Raw genomic sequence first — 16,995 nt, forward strand, 5'->3', positions numbered from 1 at the left:
GCGGGAGAGATGGAGACTGGCAAGATTTGGTTAATACCATGTGATCTGTACCATCCCTTGTCTGTACATTACCTCATCTAAGGTGGATTACTATCTTCAGAAGGTTTGCCCTCCTGCCCTGCCTCCTGTGTTTCCCTAAAGGTGGTTCAAGTTACCCCCAATCACTCTTCCTTAGCTGGTGAAAAGAGCACTTATGTGAACAAGACAACATTCACCATTTTCCCTTTTTAGAAGCTGCATTAAATGCTCACAAGAGCTACTTTTACTGCAAACACCAATGTCTTTTTACAAACTCCCTTGCACCCTCATATGCTGTTTCTTGAACCTCGGATTTTATTTCTATCAGTTGTTGCCCTGGTGGTTTTGCAGATGGCTATTTGGGCAGATGGACTGGAAGTTCATGCTGTAAACATGCAGAAAAAGGGGAATCCATGGGTCTGCACTGCTTCAGTTACCAGAATCTGCAGAGATGTCAAAGACATGTTATTCCCCATTTGGCAATATGCTTTGATTGCTAATTAATGCAAACAGCTTGTTGTCTACAGTAATACACAATTACTTCTCAGTGACCAAATGGCTTACAACAATTTCAACCAGCAGTTCAGGAGCCAAAAGCATTCCATAAATAAGATGCTGACACTAAGCTTGTGTACTTTTATTTAAAAATGTAGTATTATAGCCATCTGGAAAACCATTTATTTAATAACATCCAGCAACACAGGACTTGCCACCTGTGAACTGGCAAATTATCAGCAAAACAGGTAGCCAAAGGCATGAGTGGATCCAGCATTCAGGGCTAGGGAGGAAGAAAGAGACAGCAATTTCTTGCAATGGCTTCTTTTTTGACCACTCATTTTTGAAAAGACAGACAAATTTCTAGGGAAAATCATCATGGAATAAATCCAAACACTGGGAAGGTATTCTACTGTCACAGTGAGAAACAAATCTCTTCTTTCCATTTTTCTTGAAGAAATCAAGAGAGTCTTTGGTTAGAGTTTCCAAAATGTATGAATGACAAAAGCCTAAAGCCAGGACTTACTGCAAGCTCTGGACCAGTGATGCTGTTTACTGTTTATTCCTCTCCAGCAGTCAGTCTACAGCAGTAGAGACAAACAAACTTGAAAACTGAGCAACTTCATGAGGTGGCATTTGAATGCTAAGTGACTTCCTAGAAATTTTTCCACTGAGGCCAAACATTTTCCAAAAGGGCTTTCTTGTAGTAAACACATCTGAAAGCAATCCTTTCAAGTGCATGATTCATCTTCTCTGCTCACAGCCAAAAGTGTTCCAAGCACAAAAATGTTTTTACAAAACTAAATGGCCAAAAAAAGGGATGCAGCACAGAGCAGAGCATGAGCTGGATTTCCATTTGATAAATACATTGGCTAGGATCTAACATACATTGCATCTGTACAGAAATTGCAACCAAGTCAGAGCAAAGGAATCCTACCAGAGTTTAGGTTACACTTGTAGTAGGGTTTAAGTCATTAGAGAACACATAACCAGCAGTCTGTCTACATTCTTATCGTGTCACTTCAGTCTTTAAGCTCTAAAAACAAATCATTTAAGCAGCAAAGGGAAATAAAGGAGGCAACGTTATTGTATTGTCTGTCTTGTGACCCCACAGCAAATCACTCACCTCAGCTAAAGCACCTTTCGACAGTCCCGTAGCAGCTGGGACAAATCTGGACTACTATAGCTGAGGAAATACCTACTCTTACCTAAGCCACAACTAATCCTGAAGTGTAAAACTTTCTCTAGAGCCCACGCAGACCCCTCTGGTATCAAGTATTGCACAGATTGACCAAATGCAGTTATTTTACTACTATGGCCCCTGCGTCCTGTTTTATGTCAGGTGATGGAATGATGGGATACTACAAAGTACACTTGGTCACTCACTATTCTGGCATTATGTAAGCAGCACAGATAAAGAAAATGACCTGCAATTTCCTTGCAGAGTCGTATATAAAAATATAATACACATATTTTTAATTATATATTATTTTTCCTCTCATACACTGAAACGTAAATGCTGTAATTTATTAGACTTCTGAACACAGAATGGGAAGTAGATACTTGAATAAAATAAATGATCAGTTTGGATAAATTTACTTTGAATATTAATATCATACTAGAAAATGTTTAAAAGGTCAGAGTAGACAAAAATGCTGGAGGATTTTCTCATTTTCATAGATCATTTTACATTTGCATATTAACTGTAATCCTGACTAATGGCTGCCATGCTTCCTTAATCCTGTTTTAAGTCTGAGATTCATATATAATTTCTGCTTCCAAGATCACTGCCCATTACAGTAATTGTGATAGTACCAAGCACATTGAACCTGAGTTAAAGGTAGCAGTACTATCCATGAGTGAACAGGTTCAAGATGGAATCAGAAAAAGCTGCTATAATGGGGTAGTGTGTGTGTAGAAATAAGTTTCAGTTGCTATCCTACAGAATTTATGGTGTTGAAATTCCTGTTATCTTAAAAACTTCCCAGAAATGGTACCAAATTCAGACAGAGAAATAAGAAAAAATTAAAAATTAGGGAACAACAACATTAACATTTGTTTTATATGCCCCTTCTCTTGCAGACCTAAAAAACTTCCAATATTTCCCTAATTATTATTTCATACATACTATAGAACATCATGAATTGCAATATTAAGTGCATATATGTATGCTTTTTAAAGTAAAGAGGTACTCGTGACTATAATTTGTAATGTAAAGAAATAGGAGAACTACCACCAAAAAAAAAAATCATAAACATAACAAAGCTTATTCACACAAATCTCCAACTTGGCACTACTGGGTACCATCAAATTGAATTTTCTACACATGAACTGTTCACCAGTCCTTACCTTGATGAATCAATCAACTATTTTAGAGTTCTCTCCCTTTCAAAAATGCACATGAAAAGAGCAGCACAGAATGAAAATAATCTGCAGTTAAGTTTTCAGTAATGCTACACAAAGCAGTTTTTAAGAAAGGAGCCCACACACGTATTTTTCAAACCTACTAGGCTTTGAAATACGTCACAAATACCAGAAAACTGTCATAAGCTGCACCTCTGGAACTGCCACCCTCTAAACACTTTCTGTATGAGTACATTCTTTATAAAATGCAGATTGTTTCATTTTCTATACAATTAAATACTGTAACTTACATATGATTGTCAAGTATCCCTGTAAAATGAAATTTGGAATTATTTTTTTAACTGCCACACACTGTGGATGTTCTGGATACACAATTACGGTATGAGAAGATGCAGAAATCTCAGTTAAATACCTTCCCAATGTTAATGCCACATCAGATAGGTAAGATAAGTACAAAGAGGAGGCAATATATGATTTCGTTGTGGCACACTCTCAACATCATGACAATAAAACCAAAGTGCATTTGCTTATAATTTTTGAACACACATAAGTGCCAAATGTGGCAAGTGAAATGGGGATCAAATTCCACCGGCCTTACTCAAACACAAACATGTAGCAAAGTGAATGTGCTTTCATAGTGGCAGTGTTCAAATGCATCAACTGCACAACAGAACAAAATTTCTCCTGCAGTTTCTAACCTTCCCTGTTCCATTTGTGAGCAAGGCAGTTTGAGATGCTGCTGACATACAGGAATTAGGTTCTGAATCCCTAACCCAAATAATGCCACATATAGTTTCAAAGATACCAGCATAAAACATCTACAAGATGTACAAACACTAATTTTCAGGGCTCAGTCAGGCACAGTTCTCTGTTACATACACAGATGTAGCTTAAAAATACCACTCAAAAAACAGTCATCACAAGGGGAGCCAAGACAACACTGCATCCTACAAAGCAGACAGACAATCTCCTTCATGTAATGCTAGTCCTAATCGGACTTTTTACTTGCTTCTCTCTACAGCCATAAATGCTTTCTGTATTTCCTTTTAGTAGCCCAAATCTGAGCACCATTTTTCACCTGTTACTGATGCCTTCATCAATACCTTCCCCTTCTACTGCAAGTACTACATTTCCAGTCACCTTGTCAGTGGAGCTGAGCTTTTTTCTAGTCTACCCACCATTCTTTTGTTAAAAGCATTATTCCTTCCCTTTCTGTGGCTCATTTAAACATCCAAACTGACAGTCTATTAGGTGTTCTGGTGGCAGCTTCTTAAGAGATTGAGTCCTTTTGTGTGTCAGTCCCCTGACACACAATCTACATTTAGCAGGGAGGTGGCAGACACAAGGAATATCTTTTTAAATTAGAGAGCAATGGAGAGATTTTCACGGAGTAAGTGAAACTGCTCTGAAAACATGGTTCTTCTGGAAATGGGGTTGCAGGGCAAGGCAGTGATTTGAATTGCCCACACAACCACCACATCAGGCAGTTCAAGAGGTGACATAACTAAAGCAGGTGGGGAGGAGTTAACTTTAATGGTCCTTCTCATGTCTGAAGACATGAACATGGTGATGGGGGGGTCCCTGTCATTTCCCTGTGCTGTTACTGCCACTTCTGCAGGTGGTAGAAATCAGAAATGTCCCACAAGTTATCAAAAACCAGAGAAAAAGTGTTCAGATATCATGACAAGGCCAGCAAACTGCATGTGAGGATCCCTAGGGAGTAGTAGGAATTTGTTTGCTAGTTTGATAATGTAGAATTTAGGTGGATTGTTTACATACCCACTTCTTCAGGTAACAGACATTGTACAGATGGAGGAGCATACTGAAGGAGCTTTCAGTTCCCTATATTAATAGTACATAATGATACAAATAACTGTCAGAACAACAATGCCAACACCTCCATAAAACCTATTCTTCTTGATGGTAATAACTTCTTGAACTTTCCTTATTTTTGATCATTGCCATTATTACCTTTTAAGACCATCCTACTATAACTGTTTATCTTTGTCCATATATTATCAAAAAATTCATCCTTCAGCCATTCTATTAATAGCTTTGAACACCCAGATGAAGGAATTAAGAAACTCAGTTAAATGTATTCTTTATCTAACTCAGATGTCCACTCACCCATCTACAGGAAGCCCAGGTGCTGCAAGCAATGGCTGAAATTCATAGTTTTGTTCCTATAACAGATGTCACTGAAGCCAACTTCTCCCTATACAGGAAGAAAGAGCACTGATTAAGATAAAATATTAAAAAAAATAAAATCAAGAAGGACTAGAAGTCCCAAGCTTCAGTCTCAGAATACTATTGGAAAATGAGGTGCTAGTGATTCTGTTTCAGAAACATAAATGATACTTTGCAACTTGCACTAACATTTACAATTGCAGTATTTACTGTTATGGAGCAGAATCTTACAAAATAAATCACAATGAAAAGCCTGTCATTGACATTCAATACATAAAAAGAAGGAAACTATGTATTTGTGGTTGATCTTTACCTTCCCTGGCTTCACCCCCAACTTGATTTTCCCCCCTTCTCTCCTCATTGGGAATGAGGATCATTAAGTGATGTGGGGCAAACACACATTCTGCCTTCTCCCCTTCCCCTCTCTTTGGCTTTTTCCTCATATGCTGAATGGCCATTTTTCTGTTAAAAGTATTTATTTCTACTGCTGAAGATTGATATTAAGAGCTCTTCTCTTGTCTGAAATAAGTTATTCTGTCTTCTTTACTGGGTAACCATAAAGTTCTCTCTCACAACTAAGTATCTTCTATTTATCTTCTTCACTGCATTTGCTGCCGTTTCAGTACAATTATAATTATTTTGTTCTTAAAATTCAGTTCCTTATTACTCTGAAGTTTATGTGGGCCTTTAGTGGTCCCAAAATTCATCTCAATACTACATTCTGCAATGGATTTTCTTTTTTTATATTTTTTTAAGGAGTATCAAAGTCTCACATCAACATAAAACCACAGATCATAGTGTCAGCTTAAACATCGATCTGGAGTTAAGGATTTTCCGAAAAAGAGATTCAGAACTAAGAAAGACATTAAAATCAACCTGAATAGGGCTTGGACTTTGACGATCCTTGAGTCCCTTCCAGCTCAGGATATTCTAGGATTCTATGAATATATTCTTTATTTACCTAATCCCACAAACCGTTATTTTTACTGAAAGTTTCTATACATTTCTACAGAAGTCGATATCTGCCATTGCCAACAATGTAAGACCTTGTTATCATCTACAGCCCATTTTATAAACATATAATTTCCCTGGCTATCTATCCCATTCATCCTGCCTCTCTATTAAATCCTCTGCCATTTTGAGCACTGTGTCTTCCATCTCTAACCAAAAAAATGTGCTCAATTCATCCAACTTTTTTCACAGATATATCAAAGTGCACTGAGTAAAGTGAATCTCTCCCCCTAATTCTGCACTACTGGCAACAGAAGGGATATTGCACACTCAAGAAACACTCATCTTTTTGAACTATGAGCCACAGTTACACAATATTAATAATTTTAATAGGCACTTTAATTTCTTTCAATCCAGACTTTTCCTTTAACTACTTCCCTTTCTTGAGGCTTTAAATAACCACTCACATATTATAATATCCCTACTTTCTACTAAGCTTGCCATTTCTCGTTACTCTTATGTGGACTGGGTGAAAATTATGAAAAATAATCTATGAGATAAAAGTAATTGTGCAATTGACATCAAATAAGTTATTCCAGGATTATTTTTCAACCCCTTCTATGGTTCTGCACTTCATTATAATTTAGTCTGTTTCAGGAAAAAAAAAAAAATCAGTGCTGTCAAGAAACAATCCTGAAACAGACTGCAAAATCTGTTTAAAAAAAAAAATCTGTGAGCTTTATCTACCTTTTCTTAGATTCATTTTAATAATTTAATATTAAGTAATCACTGAAAGCATTATACAGTTTCTTGTCTTTAAATCTGTAAGCATCAACAGAAAGGTTTTAAAAATTTTAGATCAATTGGTCTGTTGAAAAAAAAGATGGTTTATCCCTTATCGTACATAAATCAAACATACCCAGTACTTAGAATTCCAGTATACTGCACATTTCCCTTAAAAAGTCAGCACTGTACATTCTTTAGCTAGAAAGTGACTGCACTAATGGCTCCAGCTAATACTAAAAATTCCCAGATCAGTCGGTAGGCAACAGACAATAGAAAATGGGACAGTCCAATTTTAAAGACTTCCAGTAAAACTGAATTATTCCAAAAAGCCTTGAATTGCACCTTCCAGACAGCTTATCCTACTAGAAGCAGGACTAAAGCTCTTTCCATAGCCAAAAGCCAAGACTTGTAAATGCAACAGCTTAGTTATCTGTAATGTGTATCATGCTGAGCCATTCATCCAAGAATATTCTTTGCCTCCTTTAGGGTAAGAGGTAATTTAACCTCAGTACTAGCTCATTTCTCCCAAGATTGCCAGTCTTGTGAGAAATTACAAGATTAGCTTTACAATGAGAATAAATATGCATTTGGCAGTGAAATTTAACCCTACCTTCACCCTAGGGCTGATATACAACACTGAAGGGGCAGTTTTTCTCTTAACCTATTGAAGTTTGATAAGGTGAAGCTATTTCACTACTAAGTGGTAAAATATACGTATCCTACATTCAGCAGTGGAAGCTTAAACACCTTATTGACAATCTTTTATTCCCTTACTATCCTATTTCATTATAATGGCCAAAATCATTATGCAAGAATACACTCTGGGACTCCACTTGCATAACTCAATAACCTTCACTGCCAATAAATTATTATCTCATCTAATACTGTATCTCTCTTTAAATCCTCTTTATAGAGCATAATTGTTCATTCATTTGGTGAGGACAAATCAGTCTCATACACAAAAGCCTTAGTACAGATACACATCATTGCACAGTTACAACTTCAAAATGCTTTTGAAGCAAACACACAACAGGATAGTATTTTCACAGAGCTGAACAGAGCTAACAGTGCAAGGCTCATGCCTTGTGCACTATCATTAATATACAGAACTGTGTAAAACAAGTTTAACTGAATAAACCGAATTTACCTGACATTTCTCAGCTGGGTTTTGGTGCTTATTTATAGTCACTAGTATGATTGCAAACACATGCCTGGCTATGACTACCCAACAAGGATATCCATTGACTGGGCACAGAACACTGGAAAATAAAGTCTTTTCCTTACAGGTTTGACTAAAGCTCCCTATGTACTATGACATATCAGGCTGAAACTCATAAAAAGTGTCAGAGGCCTCATTCCTAGTGGTAACTTGAGGGGAGACTGAAGTAACAGTTTTGGATCTCTACACATGTGGCAGGAGGGGAAATTACTTCAACCAAGTTCAAGTGTTTTTCTGACCCCAGGGACTTCAGGGGTGAACAAGTTTAGAATTCCTACTGGTGTCTACTTCAGACTTCAGTGGCTTTTTTTTTTTTTTCCCCTCATCACACATGAACTTAGCAGCCTTTCACTCAAAAATGAAAGAACAGTTCAATATGAGAAACTAGTACTGAATTCAGGTGAATGGAATGATCAAACTGAATGAAATCAGACACAGACTTATTCTCTGCTTGTTCAAGCTAAATGCAACTCAGTCTGGAAGCATTTGATGAGATTTGTTCAAGGAGTGATTACATCCCAGCTAATTATAAATAACAAACACAATATACCAAGTTTAAATCACCATTTTAACTAGGTCAGCAGATAAAAGGTGAACAGCCCAAATGCCACATAAAACAATGCTAAGAAAGCAATAATATATTATCTTTTATATGCAGAAAAGATGCCCTCTGACTTCTAAATAAACAAAAGATCAAAAACCTGACCTATGCTTTTCTAATATTATTCACACATGGAATTTGATCTTGTGCTAGTTGAACATGAAATGGAATTTTCTGACATTTTTCAGAAACTGTAATTCTTCTCATTTCATAAAGACTAGAGGTTCTTGAATTTTTATTTTTGTCCTGCTAGTGGTTTTCATCTCATTGGCAAAGAACCTTCCCAGAACTATTTGGCCCTACAGAAAACCTTGAGAAAATCATTCAGATTTCTGACAGAAAGCAATCTCCATTGAGACAGAAGTTCAACACCTCTCATACATTTTCAAAAAATTGTTTTACTTTGATCAATCAGTGCTTGATAGGAAAAGGATGTTTTGTCCCAAAATCCCAAATCAGAAAGGGACTGACTATTTGTCATACACCCTTCATATATCAAATGTCTATTTTAAAACAGAAAACTGCCCTACCATAGACTCTTCAAAAATTTTCTACAATTATCATGCTTCTACAATTACCAAAGCTTCACCTTGATAATAGTTTTCCATAAAACTCACTATAACAAAACACTAGTGCTCACAAAGGAGCATTCAGGTTCACCTCTCTGTTTTCTCCTCATGCTTTCTATCTTCCTAACTCTCTGATATTTCTCTTAATTACTTTGCCAGAAAAGCAACCTTCTGCTGGCTATTTCTGATTACCCAGAAATACTCTATAAATTACCAATTCGAAATCTTCAACACAGATTTGTACTATCAACACATCTTCCAGAAGCTAAGGCATAGTGGGAATAAATTGCATTAGATATCATAATCATCTTCATGAATAGAGGGTACTCACAATTTTAGACATGTCTTAAGTTCCTTTATGTTCTCCTCATGTGACAGGTGGCTTCTCTAACAAGCACCGTGCATAAACAGTGACAGAAACCAGCAGTATAATGGTGAAAAAATATATCTTTATTTTCTTTGACTTCTGAATTTCAGCATGTAATTTTAGGTTCCTGTCCAAATCTTTAGCATCGAGACTTATTGTATGGTCACTGAGAATTATTGCCACTGATAATTATGATCAGAAAGTCAGAAAACAATCTACAGAGAGGCCATGAGTTCACCATGTAGGAAACCTAAACCTGCAGGCAGATGATGCTTTAAGGCATAGGAAAAGCAGATTCCCCCTAATTTGGCAGTGCTGCCACTAATGTCACGTTATAACACACACTATGCCAGTATAGTGATAACAGTCAAATGAGGCAAGTGTACTTTAAAAGCAAGATACATCAGCTTTAGAAAGGTAGCACAGAACAAAGGAAATCTGCCCAGTAGCCACAAGTACAGTGAGTGTTTCAAGTTAATAATAAACTTTTTTACATCACATCTGTCCTATTCAGTCTTGTACATCTCAGACACTGCCTGTTTGCCACATCAGGCAGTGTCTGGCAACCTTCTCATATGCACCAAAACTGATACCGAAAACTCCCTGTCTACCTCCCTCCTCCAAAACATGTAGACCTGTTTTCTCTTGAATTCCTTTTTCCTGACACCTTGAAACAATTTCTTTCCTTTTTTTTTTTTTTTTCCTTTTTGGTTCAATTGCTGGAGCATAATCTAATGCCTCTTACCCAACTTCTTTATCTCTGATCATCTCAATAACAACCGCACATCCCACACTGTTCCTTCGCTCTGTCCACATTCAGAAGATCCATTTCACTGACCACTATTACCATCTTTCATGCCTGCTGACATCTTCCAGTGGTGCAATATCAGAATTGATGTGCAAGGTTAACTGGGGTTATGAATAAACTATGATGAATCTGACCAGAATAACACTAGAATCGATATATGGAATTAAAGTATTTCTTCAGTTTGCTTGGTCAGTTCAGAATTTATCATCGTCATCTTAAGAGTCTACACTTTTAACATCAGGAGCTTCCTTGGGAGGGTGCTGGTGGTAAGCTGAGCTGATAACTACATGGTTTCATACTATTGATGGAATAGAAATCTGGCATGTTTCACATCTTCAGTTTGCAGCCAAATAAAACTAATCAAAATGACTGAATAATAACAAAAAAGAAAAACCACAACCCCCTCAAATTAACTCCTCCCCCCAATCAAAATACACAGGAAAATATTTATTCCACTTCTTCAGTCCATTTTAGAAAGTAAGATATCCCCTTTTGCAAGAACTGTACATTGGTACTGGACACAGGCTTCTGGGGGATAAAATGACCAGGGCTGACACCACAACTGTGAAGTGATGGTGGTCTCATTCTCTCTGGAATTTGGAAGAAACAGTAACTACCTGGCTCCCTTCTCAAAACCGTCTTGTTTGGATATGACTTGTTTACTTTTAAATTTTTTTTATCATCCTTTCCCAAGGTTTTTATAGAACATTACCTAATGGTGAGATTAACCATAGGAATGGGCTAATTCACATTTAAACACCTGTACACACACATGACTCTGCAAAAAGCTGAGCTACGACTGACATTTTCACGTCTGCTTTTGTCAGGACAGAACTTATTAAAAAAAATCTAAAATAAACATTTAAAAGAATAAAGATTTTAAGAGCTCCTTTGCAAACCCCTGATCAATTTGGAATTAAATCCATACAACACACCAGCTATAATTTAGTTATGCTTATAATTTAGTTAGGTTTTCCTATTGTATTCTTGCAGCTGAAATAAACAGGTTGTTTATGTGTCTACAGAGACTGTATTCTTCCAGTTTCTTCCATCCCAAAGCTAAATACTCATTCCCTTCTCCCTTTTCTGCCAGTGGAGAATTATGTGTGATAACTTTCATTTTGCATACAAGTCTATGTGCAGAAACCTAAGTTTTGAGAATGAATAATCTTTCTTCATTAGTGGGAAGCAAAAGCTTGTATCCATGAATCTCTCACTCTCGAGTGCACAGTAGGGGCTAATAATGAAATAATTAAACACACAAACAACCATTAAGCTAATACCTCGTGCTGCAGACATTCTTGCTCCGTAACAATAATATTTCCAACAGAGTAGTCTTGAAACTTTCCTGTAAACAGCAGTGCAATATCTTGTGGGGGGAAGCTTTTCTTTTACACTATAGCAACACTACAAAGTCAATAGATTTTTTTTTCCCCCCTCCAGTTCCTTGGTCTTCTCAACAGCCCACCTCGTATTGACAGAGCAACAGAGGCCTGTTCTACTGTCTCTTATTTTTATTTAGATTAATGTGGAATAGTTGGCAATGCACACAAATCCTAACAGTTTACAAAAGTGTTATCTAATCTAAAAATACCAATAATACTGAGAACTAAGTGTGGCTCTACCTTTACTTCTCAGAACTATGCTCAAAATGCACAGTATAAATAGTAACTCAGATGTCAGGGACAATGCACTGGATATATACATGCAAGTTAAGGGTGGAGAGAGAGAGCTCCAGTGCTACATAACTGTCCTTCAACCAGTTTAAGTTACATATTTAATACACAATCTTGGAAAATATTGTATGTTTAGCAATAAACCCCAACTTTCATTAAGGAGATTATTGTATTTTCCATCTCTGCATCTCCTGCTTGATTCAGCAAGGGAAATAAAATTAGCTCTATGAGAAGAGTGCCTCTGTTCAGCTGCACAAGTAATTAAGTATGAAGGGGGAAAAAAAAGTATAATTTTAAGTAATTTTAAACAATTTTTCCTGATGTGCAACTATCATCTCTGACTAGAGAGTGATGTTTTGGCATTTCAGAAAGAAAGAGCAGACAGGAATCAGAATTCTTCATTGTTAGTTAAACAGCTTGAAAATGTGAGGGTGAGTCCTCTGGGCAGCATCTCACCTTTCTACAACTCTGGGCAGTGTCTCACCTTTCTACAGCTCCTCAATGCCCCACAGGTTAGAAGTTATTGGAAGACAGGCAATTCCAGAGACATCACAAGTAATCTTCTCTTATGAGAATCTTCACTGAATGGCAGCACTCATACTATAAGTGCCACTTTTCAGCCACAAGGATTGCCAGAACAGACTTACATGAGCATCTATAACCCTCCAAGGGGTTATCAAAACCTTTGGAGAAAGCACATTAGAGGAAATCTGGGGAGCAGACAAGATTCCACTGAGAAGTTCCTGTCTCAAAGGAGGAAAGACTTTTAAACTGGCATTATTTTACTTTTATTTCCTAAAGGGAAAGAAGAAAAAAAAAAAAAAAGGAGGGAAAATAAACAGGAAAAACACATCTGTAGGCATGTAGGGGGCATGCTAAAGTGGCACTGTATTTTTAAATGCAAACAAAAATACATGAGTTACAGGGAAATACATCTAAACTCACTCTGTCAATGGACTGCAAGGCTGTCACATGACTGCAATTATTACTTCCTTTCTGCAAAATCTCCCTCACTGCTGGGACAATCACTATTCTTTTAAACACAGCAGCACAGATGGAGTTTCTGAAAAATCTCTTGAAGAACAAAGAAAAACATGAAATTGGGAAACTCTTATGTGGAGAGCACTCTCTTAAGAGTAATAGCTTCTGTTTGCAGAGCAATAGAAATACTGAATAATCACAAAAGAAAGACATTAACAAGTTTCTGCAAACTCCTGAATGCCACGTGGATCAGACTCACTCCTGTAGCACGGAGTGCACAAAGTACATACAAGAAGGAATTAATTCATCACGTGCCAAGTAATACTGCCATCCCCACTCCCTCAGGGCTGCAGCCTTCACTGGACAACAGAGGCTCTATCACAGCCTTGCTGGCAGAGAGTGTCTTGTAGAGGTAACAAATCAAGAAATTTTCCAGCTTCCCAGGCTCAGCTCTGCCTCCAGCCCCTGGGTGGGTGTATCCCCAGGTCAGCTCCTGCTCATTGCTGTGTTCACCACCATGTGAGACCCTGAAGAACCTCTCCTACTTGCTCCATATCCTACATTTCCCTACACTGCCGAACTCATCCAGTGCTTCTCCAGAGATTGCAACCTGTAGTTCAACAGTCCCTGATTTAAACCAAGAGCAACAAGACAGAACCACAGCTAACTCGTGTGTTCTGTATAATAAACAGACCAGGGACATGGTTGGTAGCCCATAAAGCCCATCAGATTTCCACCTCTGATGTTCTGGAAGCTTTGGATGCATTTTTCTCATCCAAGCTGAAAAGCTATGCTTAGAACTCAAATAATCTTATATTTTTGATTATGATAGACACAGAAATCTGTATTTAGTTCTCTGTAACGGGTCATGTCTAAAGAGAACCACACAGGTCCATTAGTACCAGTGAGTATTAGAAGTTTCCAAATAACTTCTAAAGAGCATCCCAATACAACAGTCCTTGCTCAGTTTCCCTGTAAAGAGAAGGTAGTGTTTGGATAATGAATGAAACTTTTAGTGTTACTGATTTTCATCCTTATTCAATAAAGATGTTTGTGAGTTTGGTTTTTTTTTATTGGTTCTTTGGCTGTTGATGGAGGGGTTTTTTTTAGTTTTTAAACAGAGGATCTTTTCTGCAGGTAAAGGTTAGTATTACTGGTTAAATTCAACCAAGATTAGACATTTTACCTTGGATTCTCAGATTGAATCTCTACATTTACACATTTATTTTCCATCTGTGGTCACTAAATTAGGTGAACTGATTTAAGAAGGTGCAGGGGGTTGTTGGTTATTCTGCAGAATCAGTATACATACCCACTGAATATTATGTGGACATGCAAATCAAATAGCATCATTTCACATTTGTACTGTGCTCCCTTTAGTAAACCCTCAGCACCATGTACACTTCTCCTTTAAACCATAACTCCATTTCATATTAGAGTTAACATTTCAAAACCAGTTTTCTAATTTAGTATGAACACTTCATAATTACATTTTTCTTAAAAGCTGTAATAAACTTTATTTAAGCAAGTGCTTCCCATTTTATTGCCAACCCCAAACATTGTTCATTTGCAAGCACAAAGTGTCCTCTTGACACGATAATGAAAGTGCATTCATACATGTCAGCTGGAGCAATTATGCACTTCAGATTTATATGCAACAAGTATTATTCAGTCTTTTCTGCTGACATTTTCAAACATGACATGCATATTAAAAATAACACCTAGAGCGTGAATATAGTTCACTTCAACTGCAGATTTACCAAATCTCCCAGAAATTTGGAAAACAGGACAGATTAGGCAAAATCTTTTTGAAAAACAGGACAACTAATTCCATAATGTATTCAAACATATTTACTGTTGTTCAATTACCTCTCCAGTACCTAATACAGGAAGAAATAGAAATAATCAGATGAGAGCCCTGGGCCAGTGTTCAGGTTTCCAAGTGTCTCTGCTGATCTCACAGGGCACAGGATGAAGCTCTATTTGTTTCCCTGGAGCAGTTCTCCATTTCCTGAGCCACTTGGCCTGGTCTCCAGCAAAGCTCATTGCCAGGGCTTGCAGCCCCACCAGTGCAGGCTTGGATGGGAACTGCTAGATGTATCTGGAAAGGCAGATTATATCCTACAGTTTGGAGCACAGAGACTGCTGGAATAATGCTGATTTATTGAAAGGGGGGAAAAAAGAAGTGATTACTTGGAAATTGGATTTTAAAGGATACTTATTTTCCCTATGCCCCTGAGCTGCCTCAAACGTATTTCATCCTCAGAAGCCACAGAAGAAAACTTGGATTATTTGTTTCCCTTTATTTTAATGAGCTTTCAGCTTTTTTCTTTTGCCCAATGTCGCCAACTCTCAAGAAACCAACCAAAATTAACAGAAAACCACTACTGCCTTAAAGAGGAAAAACCACCTAATTTCATAGAAAGCAAAACCCCACAAGCACAACCTCAGCCAGGCTGCTTTAGATGGAGCTCCACAGCTGCAGCACCAGTTGCCCCAGGGCCCTACTTCCCCCCCCCCAACATTTGACTAATGGTACCTTTGATTTCCTGCCTTACAGATCTGTTATGAGGATCACCCACCATCTACAGATAGCTCCATGAACCTCAAGTGAGATAAAGAGGAAAACTGCCAGTATTCTGTTCAGTGCACGTGGAATTACACATTAGGGTGCGCTTGCTGCCAAAATACATTCTTGCAGGACAGAATCCAACAGCAGACAGTAGAACTTAGATCTGCTTATCTCTGCTTCATCTTGCCCATCCTCTAAACCCAAGCAAAACAAAGCACCCAAACAAATCTCAGTGTCTTGCTTGAAATCTCTGTTATATCATTTCACCATGACACCACATCACTGTGAGGCGAGAGTGGGTTTATCCCTCATTACAAAGAACAAAGAAATAGGGATTGCCTTTGTAACAGATCATGAGAACTGACAAACTCAACTGTTAACAATTAGAGACCTGCAATAGCACACAGATCTTCAAGAAGTAAAACATCTTAGTGATCTAGCAGTAAAGGCTCAAAATCAATATAAGAAACAAAGAAAAACTAAAATAATTTGTACAGAATTGTGTGATCTCAATAATAACCAGTGGAGTGAGAAAGATAAGCCAAATCCTAACTGACATGTACCAGTGAAAGCATAATGCACATTCAAGCAACAGGCTCAGCCATAAACTACAGTCCAGCCCTGCCACAGGCACTGGGCTTCAGTCCTAACTGCTTCAGTTCCAACCACTCCTGCTTAGTGTTATGACCCTTAGTTTTATTAATTTTAACTATTTTTTAATTTTAATCTACATTTCCATTGTCACTGGAAGCAAACCCAGAAAATTGCAATTAGGATGGCAGGTGGAAAATAAAACAAAAAATTAGCACTTAAAATTTAATGCTTAATTTCCTCCATGGGAACTCCAGAGGCACAAGTAATGGTTCATTGGAAACAAGTCGTTATGTCAAACATCTAAAGACAGAAATAATCTTCGAAGCTTCTAACTTCTTATGAGCTCATTTACAACAGGATTTGGCTTTGGGATAATTTAGACTCTTTAGTGTTATCTGCAATTACTTCCTTTGTCAAAATTATCCTGAGAAGCAAGACAGTGAGATAAAAGTTACACCACATGTACACACACTCACAACTACCCTACACAAAATAATTGTGTATCTGTCAGAGAATATACTTTATCTTTCTGATTCCATAACAACCTATTTTTTTCAAGTATAACAGAAGAAAAAATTGATTGTGAGTGCAAATCTGAGGAATATAGAAGTCTCCAGTTTCATTATATAGATCTTGTACGTCTGTGGGTCAGACATTATCTATGAAATTACATTGATCTGATAGATTTCACACAAGGCATGACAGAGACATGTCATTTGTTTCCAGTGTGCCCTACTTGAAGAAATTAGATTTACTTACCTTGATGAAAATGAAGAATAGTTGCAGGGATATATCTGTAGCCATTAG

At 37.4% G+C, this 16,995-nt stretch overlaps 1 long non-coding RNA gene across 2 annotated transcripts in view; it reads right to left on the reverse strand.

Annotated features, from left to right (window-relative positions):
- Positions 1–16,995, reverse strand: part of LOC108639087 — a 193,226-nt gene that overhangs the window by 134,495 nt on the left and 41,736 nt on the right. For both annotated transcript variants that reach the window (XR_001920248.1, XR_001920247.1), the window contains exon 2: positions 5,005–5,092. This is a non-coding gene — a long non-coding RNA (uncharacterized LOC108639087). The remainder of the gene's footprint in view (positions 1–5,004; positions 5,093–16,995) is intronic.

Source organism: Manacus vitellinus, unplaced genomic scaffold (assembly GCF_001715985.3).
Source record: "Manacus vitellinus isolate BGI_N305 unplaced genomic scaffold, ASM171598v3 scaffold_16_pilon, whole genome shotgun sequence".
NCBI lineage: Eukaryota > Metazoa > Chordata > Aves > Passeriformes > Pipridae > Manacus > Manacus vitellinus.